At 46.7% G+C, this 14027-nt stretch overlaps 1 long non-coding RNA gene across 2 annotated transcripts in view; it reads left to right on the top strand.

Moving 5' to 3' along the window:
• LOC133156970 (uncharacterized) overlaps positions 1-14027 on the top strand; it is a 34806-nt gene that overhangs the window by 18709 nt on the left and 2070 nt on the right. For both annotated transcript variants that reach the window (XR_009714924.1, XR_009714923.1), the window contains exon 3: positions 9385-9448. This is a non-coding gene — a long non-coding RNA (uncharacterized LOC133156970). The remainder of the gene's footprint in view (positions 1-9384; positions 9449-14027) is intronic.

Here is a 14027-nt window from a genome sequence, read left to right as displayed (position 1 = left end):
CCTCTTGCGCTCATGTTTATAGAAGAGCGCGGTCTCAATCATTCTCTCCAGCTGGTTGAAGGTTACCCGGGGCACGAGGGGTAACAAATGGGCTCGGCGCGCCATCTGAGAGCTAGCGGGGCTGAAGGCTGGATGGATAATGGCCTGTCATCATGGACAATATAAGCAGAACCCTCCTGAGACCAGGAAACCAAAGAACAAGTCGGCTGAATTATTCATGGTTACCATGGCGGCCCACACAGCTGCATTGCATTAGGCTCTTCATTAGCCGCGCCGTGCGTGTTGGAGCAAAAAAATGCCAGCGATATTTCCCATTGAGAGAAGACATTATCCGAAGCTCTCGCGGGGGTTGACTCCTCGCTTAAATGCATGCGCCTGCCTGAGTGCTGACCTTCGTCACCACGGTAATAACGTGCTAAGGATTCAAATGCCATTCCGTCCACGACGAGAGCTTCTCGTCGGAAAGATGGCTGCACGGCCGGCGGGCGGGCGGGCGACAGCTCGGGCTGCTCTGACATTGCGCTCGTTTCCCGCTAATAAGACACTTAACACGGGACGCAATGACACAGACACAAGTAGGAGGGGAAATTGCTCGCTGCCTTCTATTTGCTTTTCGGCTAGGTGCAAATGCATCTGTCACTCACGTTAGATGCGTCAATGCTGGAAAAACAGCATGGTCTCTATAATGTGCCATTTCAATGTAATATTACAAAGAGTTAGCATAGCTGTGACACTTCAGTTACAGTTGTACTCTGCAATAAAAGGGCATGGGTCAATAATTGATGATCGTGTCATCTGGAATTTGATAGCAAGGAAGGTTAAGCTCTTTTGTTGCCACATAAATGGTTCAAATGAAAATGTTTCTAATAGTGGAAGGGTGCATACTGCATGACAAACGGAAACGTGTCACCTCCGAGTCGCCAATTAAGACGCGTGACCTTTTCATGCAGCAACAACAGTCAAACACGCGCACGCGGTCGCGCCGGGGATCCAATTTCAGCAATGATCACGAAACACGAGCGGCTATCGAGAAGTCAATACAGCGTCATCTTAGCGAAGATTGTTCCCCGAGAGTGACGATATTGATCCGTTCGTGCGCTTACCGGTTATCGACCCGGCCGATAATAACAATCCCTCACGCACAAATATCTTTCGTAAAGTGGAAACATTGATTGAAAATGAGTCGGCATCGATCGTTTTTTAAATATTACATTTAATTTATATATTTTATATATTATCATTTATATATATTTATTAATTTTTACAACTTAACATTTCATTCCGACGTTTTATGTCTGCATTTTTCAAAGAAAGTCATTGCGCAATATTCTCTTAGGTCAAATATCAGCGGACTTGTATTCATCGCGCTCTTTAAACTGGCTGAATGTATTTGGATCACTCAGAGGTGATTCAAACAAAGGCCCTTTCATATTTAAATTTCATTTGATGTCCGCTTCCAATAAAGTGCAGCAGAACCTATTGGAAAATACCAATTTCATCTTCATAATCCTTTTTGAACTGTAAACTCCATCTGTAGTTTAAAGTGATGACTCATCCAAAGCATCATCTTAATCCTCTTTTTTTTTCTTTTTAATGCAGCTTAGTCCTAACACCGAGGGAAACGGGGCGAAATTGAAAGCTGCCATCAGTGCATTAAACCCGATTCCGATAAGGGCACAATGTCGTTAGCATACAAGGGCACAAAAGTGTGTCCCTTCCTTCTCATGTTTGATTTCCTTTTTCCCTCTCATTACATCATTTCATGCTACAACATGGGTCGAGTATTGTTTGCTAACGCTAACCACATTGCAATTAGCGTCAGTCCGTTTAATTTTGCCGTAGTTGAAGACACCGTGTGAACTTCCCCACTGCAATTAGGAGCGGAAAGAAAAATGGATGATTCATCAACACAATAATACACTTGTTGCTTGCTTGCTTGCCATTGAAGAGGTAATGAGCATTTATGGTTGTCATCCCTTTTTTTGCTTTCCACCATCCTATTCTGTTGTTCTTTTGACATCATCATCCATATTGGCAGTTGCTAGCTCGCTTGGAGTGCCATACAGCATGATGCACCTCTCCGGGGTAATCACACCCACTCGCCCTGATTTCCATTGTGCAAGAGCTGACATTTGTGCTGCCAAGTGGAGGGGAGGGGAGACTGCAAACAAGGGTGCGCTGAGCCGTTTTGCTCTTGTAATGCCAGTTTGATCCTCACGGGGCAGTGTTGAGATTTCTTTGACCATACGTTGCTCATGATTGATGAGGTGATTTTTGTCTTGGCGCGACAATTTTCATATGTTGACTTTTAAGGAGTTTTGTCGGATTCCCATAAAAGTCCCATTCTGCCGATGAAATGATTATGAATGCTAATGCCTTTGGGTTATCATGAAGGAAGAAAAAGACTATTTATTGTGATGTGGAATGTAGTCACCAATCTACTCCAAATCGATATATAAAAGCATAATATAATAAAGCCAATTCCCCTTTGTGACTTCCACACGGGCTATAAGAAAGGAATTTGAGCGATTGAGAAAGCAAAATAGTGCATTCATATCTATACAAATTACGATGAAAGTTAAAAATAATTACAAATCCTGGAAAAAATGGGAACAAGAATAAACAAATCTATCCTTTTTTTTTTAGCTTCAGAGCAGTGTCAAAGATCCTTCAGTGTCTTTTGGGAGCCACTTGGCTGAAATACTAATGCAGGCGGCTTTGCTTGTTGTGATGCCTTTTGACCTGTTGGCTTGGAACTGCCTCTGGCTACTAATGAGAAGGCTCAGTCAACCACACCAATATAAACTCTGCATGACAAGATCAAGTCAGTATGTCCCGGCCAATCAATAATTCTACTTTACTTTGCAATCTATAATAAGGTAAATGAACTTCAAGGTGCAACCTGCAGATTCCTCATCTATTGATCTTGTGTATAAACACTATATAGACAAGGTGGAGCATTACTTTTTCTTAATGCATTCATTACCAATGAACGCATTTAAGAAAAGACATTTGTACGTGTCGGACACAATACCTACAGTGATAGTTTGCAGATCCTTGTTTGCATCTGTTTTCATGTTGTGTGGTGATGAATTGAGCACCGGGTTAATTAGCAGCGAGAGCTCATCTCATTAGACAGCGGCTGGCATCGGTGCTGAGTCGACAACATGCGAGTCCGAGCGCTGATGGTACATTCCTTGGCAGACCTTCCATTTATCGACAGTGACCGACCGCCGCCTCAACATTTGAGACTGCTTACTTCTAAATTGGCCTTTTTCGTCTGCTCTCTAAAACTACCTTTCAAAGACGGCATTTTTATGCCTCTGCTTGTTTTTATTGAGAGTCGTTAAATCCTGACAATTTTGTTTTTCCTTTTTTTTAACCACATGAGCTTTGTCGATAATAGTCCAGCATAGATCATTTAAAAAAGAGGGGAAAAAAAGGCCCCCCACCTCCTGGATGTTTTAATGTCTTGTGCATATTCCTAGCTTTGTTAAATTTCCCATCAAATTGTTTGGCAGGTCCCCGGCGTGAGCTGTGCCTCATTTTGCTCCATGAATCATTTATGCTGTTTAGCTCACAGTTGTTTGGGTGCATCTGGCTAAGGGAGGCGCGGGACGAGGCCAAATGGAGAGACCGCCTGGCGGCTCCAGATGTTTTGCTTTTGTTTACGCACAGCTCATAAAAAAAAAAAAAAAAAGAAGTGAGCAGTGCCACCTTGGCGTCCTCACCATCTGGGGCAAGAACCACGAAAAGCAGCCCATCCTCCCCCCCCAGGTGAATTCATGCTGACGTTGTTTCAAAACATACAAGGTACTTTCAAGACAAAACAAGATAGCAATGACTTGATCGTCAATGATGTCGTTATTTAATTTGAATTGGCTCCAGAAGTAAGCAACTGTTGACAATTTCCTTTCCTGGTTAAACAAAGACCAAATAATTAGAAATGCTTGGTCAGGCAACAAGAATGTAGCCGCTACAGTTTGATGACAGGAAATGTTCGATAAACCCTCATTAGGCTTGCATCCATCCCGACTGCTGAGTCAGCAGTATATCAGAGCAAGAAAAAAATGCAATGCGCTCTTAGATGCTTATGATGAAACATTGCAAAACACTATAGGTCCGAGTACCGGTCCCTGAGGGACCGCCACGTGCAATTATTGCCAGTGTTTCCCTATTCATCTTATATTCTTGAAACCCAGAGAAATAGGCAAACAATTGTCCAATGACAAAAGTGTGTAGCTCTTCCGTCCATCGAAGAATCGAAAACTACAATAACTCAAGGTGTCCCAATTTATATCAGCCTCCATAGAAATAAGATAACAATTCAAGAGGCACATTTTGTTTCTACATTTCCTCCTCTAAGATCAGAAAAAAAAACCAAAACATTTCTTCCATGTTAATCACCACGGAGATCAAAGCAGTCGTCACGATGTCCAAGAGCCGACCGACGTTGAGTTTTTCTCCAAAGTTTCCAAATATCTGTCCGAGTGCATCATTCCGAGTTGTTGCGAGCACGCGGCCTTCCATGTCGGGCCATTCCCAGATGGCTGCCGCTCTCAGTCAAATCATTATTTAGTCCTTTTGTAAGCAAGCAGCGTCCCAGATCGCAAATGAATCTTTCATACCTTTCCAAGATCCAGCCCTCTGTAATCCCGACACAACAAAGCACAGCAAGAGAGCCTCTAAATTATTCATTCATTTCTCATGAAAGCCTTTGCTTATGTCTGTCATGTTTCACTCTTGCGAGGAAAAGCCATTGATCCTTGCCTTCTCCGTGACAAAAAAGAACAAACGCGTGACATCACACGCTGGCGCATTTCTCCACGCTCGCCACAGATCTGAGGGAAATGCCACAGGAAGGCGAAGAATAGCACGCCGAGCGCCTAATCTCTACACGCGTTATCTCTGTCGACGCGCTCTAAACGCCTCGCCGCGCTCTTAACTAATAGCCGCAAGTGCCACCTGAGGGAAACCCTTCCGACGACTCGCAAGCGGCGTGCAGGAAGTCACCAGAAATCATTTTCCCGCAGCGCTATCATCTCGTCGGCATGTCTGACGTGTGCACGACTTCATCGTTTAGCACAGCGGGATGAGGAAAACAGCGTTGTTAACAAGAAAATGCTTTAAATCACAAGCGCCGAGTCGATTTCGTGTAAAATATTCATGCGCAAAGTGTGTTTGTGTACAGGGAACAAAGGGCGGCCGGCGTGTTGTACATCTGACAGAGCTGCAGGCCACAATCTCGCTCTCTCTGTCTGTGTTACATGTTGGGAGGGGGAGAGAGAGCTTTCATTTATAATGTATAGAGCTGCCAGAGAAGAGGTGTCGGGCGGGCGGGCCCGCTCAGGTTCTGTGCTGAGCTGAGCCTCACTGGCTGGTCTTCAGCTCAACCTGAGCACTTGCCTTATTTACTTTAAAAGCTTTCCACTTGTTTGGAAACGCAGGCTTAATGGATAAGACAGATCCGATTCCCTTCTACCGGGAATTTTACGAGAATAGATGGAGTCGCACGTCATAAGTTGACTTTAGTGTCTTGTAAGCGAGGATGGAATCACTCGGAGCACTTGAGTGTTGGCAGGATGTTTTTTTTCGGGATCTTGGTTCTTGTGGCCGTTAGCAAAACCGTGTACAATGAGGCACTCTTTCGGATTCGTTGGAAGTGGGATTCATCATTTTTGGACCGGAATGACAAGATATCTTTTACGATGAGCGGATTGCGAATTGCTAATCGTCCACCTGTATAAAATATCTCCTCGCTAGCTTAGCTGTGCAACATTTAGGCACCTTTGTTTTGGTCACATTCCCCAGCTGCTTTGCCACCACACCAGCGGCTAGCTAGCTATGGACATTTCGAGCGTCTTGCAGAAGAAGAGCGGTCGGTGGGTGCTGTTGTTGGCCCATTGAGGAGATGAGCCGCTGGCTGGCTGGCTGGCTGGCTGGCTGGCTGGCTGGCTGGCTGGCTGGCCGTTGTTAATCCTGCCTGTTCTGCTTTGTCAGAGCTGCTGTTTGAACAATGGAGCTGTCTTTTTGTCCGCTAATTTAGGAAACAAACATTCGTCTGCACGGCAAACAAGCTCTCTTAGGAAGTGCTATTAATAGGATGATTAAGCAGATGGTAATGAGCAGGATTACTGCTAATTATGACAAGATTTGTTTTGGCATTTGCCTGAGAGGCAGCAGAGTGTTAAAGTCAGCGCTGCATCGGGCGGGCACCTGGGTAAACGTGCCGGGATGCAATTGCTGACTTTTTTCAATTTACAGATTGAATTCCTTCTAAAGAATGTAAAAATACAAGAAAATGAATGGATGAATGGGTGACTCTCCAAAAAGCAAAGTCAAACGTCATGCAAAAGTGGCAAATCATTTCTTTGAATGCCCGACCGCCCGCCCGCCCGCATTTCAAATCTTCGAGTCTTGCCGCATTTCGAAATGTCTGAGTGATTTCAGGCAAAACATGCATTGTTATTCAAAGCCAAATGTCTCACCCACTGAGGGCAATTTGACCCATTTTCCTTCAAGCGGCAAACAAGGGAAGCAAGTCTTAATCGTCAAACACGAATCATTCTGCCATCACATCTTTGTCGGTGGCTGCTGATCTTCTGTTCCCTTTGCGAAAAGGGAAAAGTCAAATCTGTTCTTTGTCATTGGCGCATGCGGCCAGCCAGACTGTTCCATCTCGTCCGACATGAGATTCAATCAGAAAGTGACATGCCTGGTCGAGGTGAAGGGGGGGGGGGAATCTTAATGCGATTCTCGCTAAAGCTCAGACAGTGAGCCGCCTCCATTAAAGCTTGCCACGCGGCCCCGATAAGTCTGGGATTTACAGCTTTGGCTTATCGTCATCTTCACACACTGTCTCACCGAGAGAGAGCAAAGTACACCGACCTTAAATCCTCCGCGACCGGGAACCGAGTTTGTCTTTCGGCTCGGGGTGCGGTCCGAATCGCAGGTACTGGCGAGCGAGGGCTTAGATAGGAGCCCCGTCGCTCGACAGCCCAAAAACGCCAACAACCGTCGCAGAAGCTGGGCGGAGATTATCCAGAGGAGAGAGAGAGCGCTGTTTCCGAAATAAAATTGCTTTTATTCCAGCCAACATGTGTTCTGTGAGATTAACGCATAATCTTACAACGTTTAATAAGTGCCGCCGCCGCCGCTTTGTGGGCTTCCGGCTGAGGCGGTAAAAGTGGAGCACGCCTGCTCCACTTTAAATCCTGTTTATTGAATTATAAAGAACCTTAAAGGATCACCAGTGTGACTCATGCGTTTCAATACGTCGTCGGATGTCCAAGAAATGTCATCCAATCTTTTTTTTAATTTGACAAATTCCTTTTCTAAATATAAAAGATGGATTGTGCAAATCCACACCAAGGGCTCAATAACTGAGGAATTAGCGAGGTTACCGAGCGTAATGAGCACTTCATTTAAAACCAAAGAGACAAAATGAAGAAGGTTAGCCCCCTGACTATCATCCGAGCATGAGGCCATGCTGGAAATCCCCAACCTCAATTTATGTAATCCAAAGCCCTCGCATGAACTTCATCTTGAGCTCCGGCTTTCAAGGCGTATTTGGAAGTTAAAGTCTCAGATCAGATTTGGACAGATTAGAATTAAGAGTTGGGAGTCTGGGAGGGGTGGATATGAGGATTTGCGCTGCTCCGCGAGACGGCCTTGTCACTGATAAGTTATACCGAGCCGCCCGCCCGCCCGCCCGCGGCTAAGAGGATTGGCGGGACTAATCCGAATCAAAAGACATACCATGTGAATTACATCTCCAAACAGGTTCGTTGACAAAGATTAGGAACGTGCGTGTCAATCCTGTCATACTCGACTTGCTGCTGGAAGATGAGCCAGCAAACACAAACATGCGCTTCGTAGCCTGCTAGCTAGCTCGCTAGCTAGCTAGGGCTTGCCTGATCCAGCTGGCCGACCAAAATCCGCTTCTTTGATTGCACCCGGCTTTTAAATGTTGTAGAAGATCAAACGAGCAAGTTCACTTTAGATCACCACCGACGTTTGAAGCCTCAAACTGGCTACGTTTGACTCCATTCCTTGAATCGATGACTGCGAACGTAGCTCTGGGTTGATTCGTCACCGTTTTGCCTTAGGATGGTCATTTCAATGAATGGATGACATTTCTCAACTGCTGAGATTGCCGTGAGCCTCTCCAGCCCAAAGTACCGGATCATCCGACACCCGCAACCTATCGTAGCCTCGCCGCTCATCGTTTTCTACCAAGGCATCTGGCGTGACAATACAAGGATTTTTGTTAAGACGTCAAAGAATGTTACTCTACAGTGGTGAAAGAAAAATGAAAAAAAGCTTTTCCTTGCTTGGCTCCCTCTCCAGAAGCACTGAACAAACAAGACTTGTATCCCTGGCCCAGAAATGCTTCAAAGAGCACATGTCTGCTGGGACCGGCTGTGAAATGTAGAGCAGTGCTGGCTGCTTAGGTTTGCATTTCAGCCAGAGTAAGCTCTTAAGAGGACTGCGGCGGAGGCCTGGGCGGAGCCCTGGGCGGGCTGTTAAGCGGCCGACCAGAGTGCCAAAGCTCTCGCGCAGCAGCAGCAGCCGCCGCATCGCCGTCACACGGCGCAGGCCACTTTCATCAATTATTATATCATCGTCCGCGTGATCAAAAAGACACGTGAGCCCGACTTGCAAAGTGAGAAATAATGCCACGCTTTCAAGATAAAATGCCGTGTACCGACCGGGGAGAGATGGTCGTTAGGTCCAACCAGTCCCATCAGGGCTTGTGAAAAATGCAGCAAAGCTATTTTGTTGCCGATTGAATAGATGGAAACGCCGGAGGGCACGGTGTACAGTAAAGGGAACGCACTGAAACGAAAGCAGCGAGAGAGAACAAACGTAAGAAGAAAAAGAAAACCATCAGGCAATGGTGCAGCGCTACGGAGCGTGCCCGATAGAGGTCTCTCACTGCACTATAACGGCCGGCTCATAAAGCCGCAAATGCTAGTTCCGCTTCATTCAGTCTCAAGGCCGGCCGGCCAAGCAGCGCTTCAACGTTGGAATTGAAGCCATTAGCAATCGATTAAAGGACCAGCAGGCAGTCACTACTCAGCCGGAGGGGGTTGAGTTGCCGTGAAGGTCAATCCTGGGGATTGAGCTTCAAATCTTTGTTTAGGTTGAAATGGTGGCAAGCACGCTAACCTCTGGATGGCCCCCCTGTGGAGATGAGTGTTTGAAATATTACAATATTCCATCATTCGATTTTTGTTGTTGTTGAAAGAAATAATTCCATGGTATATATCAGGGCTGTAAAATTACAATACAAACATAATCCAAGTTTATTTATAGCGCACATTTTGCACCAGCTGCAGCTGCAATGAAGTCCAACTGATCAATTCGATTTGTCGTTTTCAGAGAAGACACCAGAGGCAAATCTATTGACTCCTCCCTGAGCTCACCACTCAAATGACACCCCAAGGTACGATTGCTTCGTATATTTCCACATCTTGCATGAAGTCATTTTAGTTGCTACTATATATTCTTTTGCGTGTAAATCCTTTTTAGCAATTGAAATGAAAATCCGCTTTTGATGGACGTTTCACGTCGTGGTTGCGCAATGGGCGACGCGTGCGCATCCCAAAGGGACATCTGCTTTTTTTCACGGGCTAACCAATTTGATGAAAATATTCATAAGTCCAATCGAATCTTGGAGCCGTGGATATTTACCCAGACCATGAGATATGAATGATGAACAATCTGACCTTTGCCAGCACATTTGAATTTCAATCAACTTTGTGCAAACCAATGCACGATGCTGTATAAAAATGGAGAGGGGTTCCATGTAATTAGCTCAGGCTTACAACAATGTGCTCTGGTCATTAGTGCGGGCCCGTTGGGCAAATAATGAGCGCCCATGTCGGGGAAGGGGGGGGTGGATTCATTCAAGCGTATAAAACCAGAATCCATCCTTCCCTCCAACGCTGTCAGCTTTTATTCACGGGGCCGACCTTTGTCTGCGCCGACCGGCCTCATAACTGACATTTTCAATTACACGGCAAACCACTTATCAATATGCATGGATTTGCCAGCCAATATCTGAGCAAACACAGTCGTTTGGGGGGAGGAGAAATAGGGCAGACGTGTCAAGGTCAGGATTTGCTTAATGAGGGACGGGCCGCGGAATCATTGAATGGGCTGAGCAATATCGACTGTTGAAGCAGAAGCGTTTAAAGCGTTGCCGATCGTTAAGGAAAATCCTCCCGGCGCTTTATGTTGTGTGGCGGTAATTTATGCACGGGCATCCAAGCGGGTGCCCTATGCTTGATGGCGCCAAAGGCACAAAGCAATGAGTGGATTAGCCAAGCGCGCTTTCCAAACGCCAGCCAAGCGTGGAAGTCATCGCTGCGGATGAAGCGAGGGTGCGATTCTTTCGAATGCACGGCTGATAAATATGGCGAGGCGAGGGAGAGGTTCTGAATATGCGCAAAAGGGGCAAAAACGTGCGCAGAATGGCAAGGCTGAGAGTCAAAATGGGACGGGATGGATGGATGGATGGATGGATGGATGGATGGATGGATGGATGGATGGATGGATGCCGATGGATGGATGGATGGATGCCGATGGATGGATGGATGGATGGATGCCGATGGATGGATGGATGGATGGATGGATGGATGGATGGATGGATGGATGGATGGATGGATGGATGGATGGATGGATGGATAGATGGATGGATGGATGGATGGATGGATGGATGGAATGTGCTTTCTGGAAACAGGTGACTCAAAGGATGACATCACGTCAATACTCCACTTTGCTTGTTTGTTTACGCCGTATGACCATTGCCATTAACTGCTGACCAGTCCTGGGTGTAGCCCGTTTGTAGTAGATGATACTGCATCAAAAGAAAAATTAGGATTCCCACTTCCATCCATCCACTTGTTACATAAAATAAACCTAGATTGAAGATGCAATTCTTTGTTTGGCAAAGGTCGTCAGCCCGTAGTGTGCTAAACTGAGGCTAACGCTAAAGCTGCTGATGCTGCCAGATGAAAAAACATGTCTAGTACTATGAAAAACCAGGTCACGGCAGACCCTCCAAGCCCATTTAGATCAGCAGTATGGGAGCTATCATCTCGAACCTAAAAGTACAACTGCAAAGCTGCAACGTTCCCATTGATGCAACATTCCTTTCCCCTGCCCGGAGTTTTCCAAAAGCTCATTTCTCAGTCCCTCAAAATGCTTAATCTGCACCATGAACTGCTCAGCAGTTGTCGCGGCAACAAGCAGTTCCCGTGCCTTGAACCATCTCACCGGGTCGAGAGCTGCCCGGCGGGGTGTGCGCCTAATCCCTCCCTCCATGTAATTACGGCTCCTTGCAATGACCACAGCATCTCAGCGCAAATCAGATTAGCCGCTATAAATCGCTCTCGTTTCTCGCAAGCCCATCAAAGAATTCCTTATCTCCGCCCAGAGAGCTAAACAACACCGAGACAGACCGCCTGCCCAACCGCCCGCCCGCCCCCCTAAAGACACAGCCTGTTTATTTGCTGGGCGCAGGAAAGCAAGCCTTTTTCTTCATCGTCCACAAACCGGCCCGGCCCGGCTGGGTGGGCAGAATGCGGGCGGAGGCGGGGCCAACCACATGCCGATAAGCACTTCCGTCACGTCTCCAGCTTCCTCACTGCGTCATTCCGTGATGTAAATAAAAGGTCGGCGGACATGATGGAGATGTATTACTCCTCCCCTTCCCGTCCAATTTATTCCTCGGCTCCTTCATTTACAACTTTGAGGGAAGAGGAAGCGGGCGGGCGGGCGGATTCGGAGAGGAAATGCGCCTCTTCAGTGGGAATAGAGACAGGCTGAAGGAAAGAGGGGGAACAAATGAGGTCTGTGATCCTAGCGGTCCCCCCCCCTTCCTGGCCTCTTGCCCCCTCTCGCAAGCCCCAATCAGGCTGAAGCAGAGCTCTCAGCGTGACAGCCAGGCTTTTGTTGCTGGATGAATGGAGGTTAAATATCCCTCCAAATCAGAGCTCTTTCTGAGCCCAAGCAAGTACCTTTCACATGCTAATGCACGTGGCTTTTTTTCGGGGGGGTTCTTTCTTTTCTAACCATGGCTGGACAGTGGTATCATGCTAGAGGATGATGAATAAAGCGACTTTCTTCAACTTTCTTTACTCACTCTTTTCTCTTATCGCCATCACTTCGCCCCCCCCCCCCCCCCCTCTGCACTGGTTTAGAAGAGCACAGATGGTCTCTCCTGACCTGCTAGTCATCATTCTGTCAAACGCTTTGTCACAATAACAAGCTGGAAGATTTGATTTGTTTCTATTGATGAAGGCCTGTTAATTTAGCCAGCGTCTCATTAGGCTTAAAAGCACCAATTAATTCCTTTTGTTCTCATTAAGCGGCTAATTCCAAACATGAAGCGCCACGACCAATGAGGAGCCCGAAGCCAGACAGCACAGAGCCGCTGGAGCGTCGAGCAGGTAGCCAGCCAGACAGACAGACAGACAGACAGGCAGAGGGAGAACATTGCATGGTGAGCGAGTGAATGTGCTTGAGCAAATGAGAGCCCTGACAAAGGCTTCTGTTAATTTGGACACAAACTTAACACTTCACAGCAACTCATTAAGTGCTGGAGATGCCCCCCCTAACCCTAACCCCCCCTCTCGTCCATCTCAAGGTTATCAGCATGCTTGAAAGCAGTTTTCGGAATGAAGGCTGCTCATTGGCAAATGGTCCCACGTATCGTTTTCATCGAACCGCAATCGAAACTGGGTCAACTCGATGCGGTAGCCGACGCACAGTATTTGGATGAATGAGTTTTGCGGAATAAAAATGAAGCAGATTGCTGTCTGCTCATGGCCACTTCAAGCGATTTGTTGAATGAAGCAAATTGACAAACGCATCAAGAACAAACTAATTCATTCGTAAATTACTGGAGCAGCTGTCAGCTGGGACGGACGGACGGACGGACTCCGGTTAGCCGTCACGCTAACGAGAAATTCAATCCTTTCTAATCATTAATAATGGCGTATCACATGTAAACCTTGTGTTTAGTGGACTCAAATAGCGTCTGAACTTCCAAAAGACGCCAAATGGGAATCAGGATGGAGGCCAAAGGAACCTATTAGGATGGCTGGCGATTGCTTGCAGGTGTACGGATGGATGAGTGGTGCAAACACTTTCAATTAAAAACTCGGAGGAGACATTTCAAAACATGAAAGCAAGCAAAGTGGCGAGCAAGGCCGTCCCCTCTATCTGGTGCCTCCACTCCATTATCAGAGTGCAAGTTGTCATTAAGGCCAAGGCTCATAATATCCAGAGCCGACGGACAGCAGCGTCCAATTTGCCGCAGCCTTGAAGGATCCTTCAGCCTCTCGCCACAATTTAGCCAGGGAATTGCCCAGCGTTGTCTTTTGTCTGCTGGAGACGCGGGCGGGGGGGGCAATTATCCGGCCCCCGGTAATGTTTCCCCGACTTTAATCTCCTGGCTGAGCGCGTAAAGCGCAATGGCTAGTCGGGTTTCAGAGCGCCTCTGGGTTCTATTAACACACGACGGCTGTTTCTGCTGGGCCGAGAGAGAGGGAGGCCGGGGCAATCTGACAGACGCACGGACGGCTCTCCGCCGGGCTTTGAAGGAGAAAACATGATTATGTCATAATATATTTTTCAAAAGAGATCCAGTCCAAAGATTGCTCGTCTGTCTTTTCAATCAAATCTGCTTTTGTAAGGCTCGCTGGCTGGGAATACGGCCAGCGACGGATGCTTCGGTGGACAGCAATAAATAGAAACAACGTTTTACGAGTGACAAAACAGACTGGGGGACAGAAAAAGGAGGCCGACGTACACTTTCTGCAACAATTGAATCGAATGTTCTCATTGCCCCAGCCGGAGACAAAAAAAACAAAAAATTGCACTTTGGAATTGTTCATTTATGAAGAGCGTCCCTCCTAGCTGCTATCTATTATTGACTGAATTTTGTTTTGGTTGCCAGCACAAAACATTGAAATTCAATGAAAACACAACGCAACTCAACAAAAACACATTTGGAA

This window comes from Syngnathus typhle, linkage group LG7 (genome assembly GCF_033458585.1).
Source record: "Syngnathus typhle isolate RoL2023-S1 ecotype Sweden linkage group LG7, RoL_Styp_1.0, whole genome shotgun sequence".
NCBI classification, from domain to species: domain Eukaryota; kingdom Metazoa; phylum Chordata; class Actinopteri; order Syngnathiformes; family Syngnathidae; genus Syngnathus; species Syngnathus typhle.
Note: the sequence above shows the minus strand (reverse complement) of the source record. Positions and strands in the feature narration are given on the sequence as shown.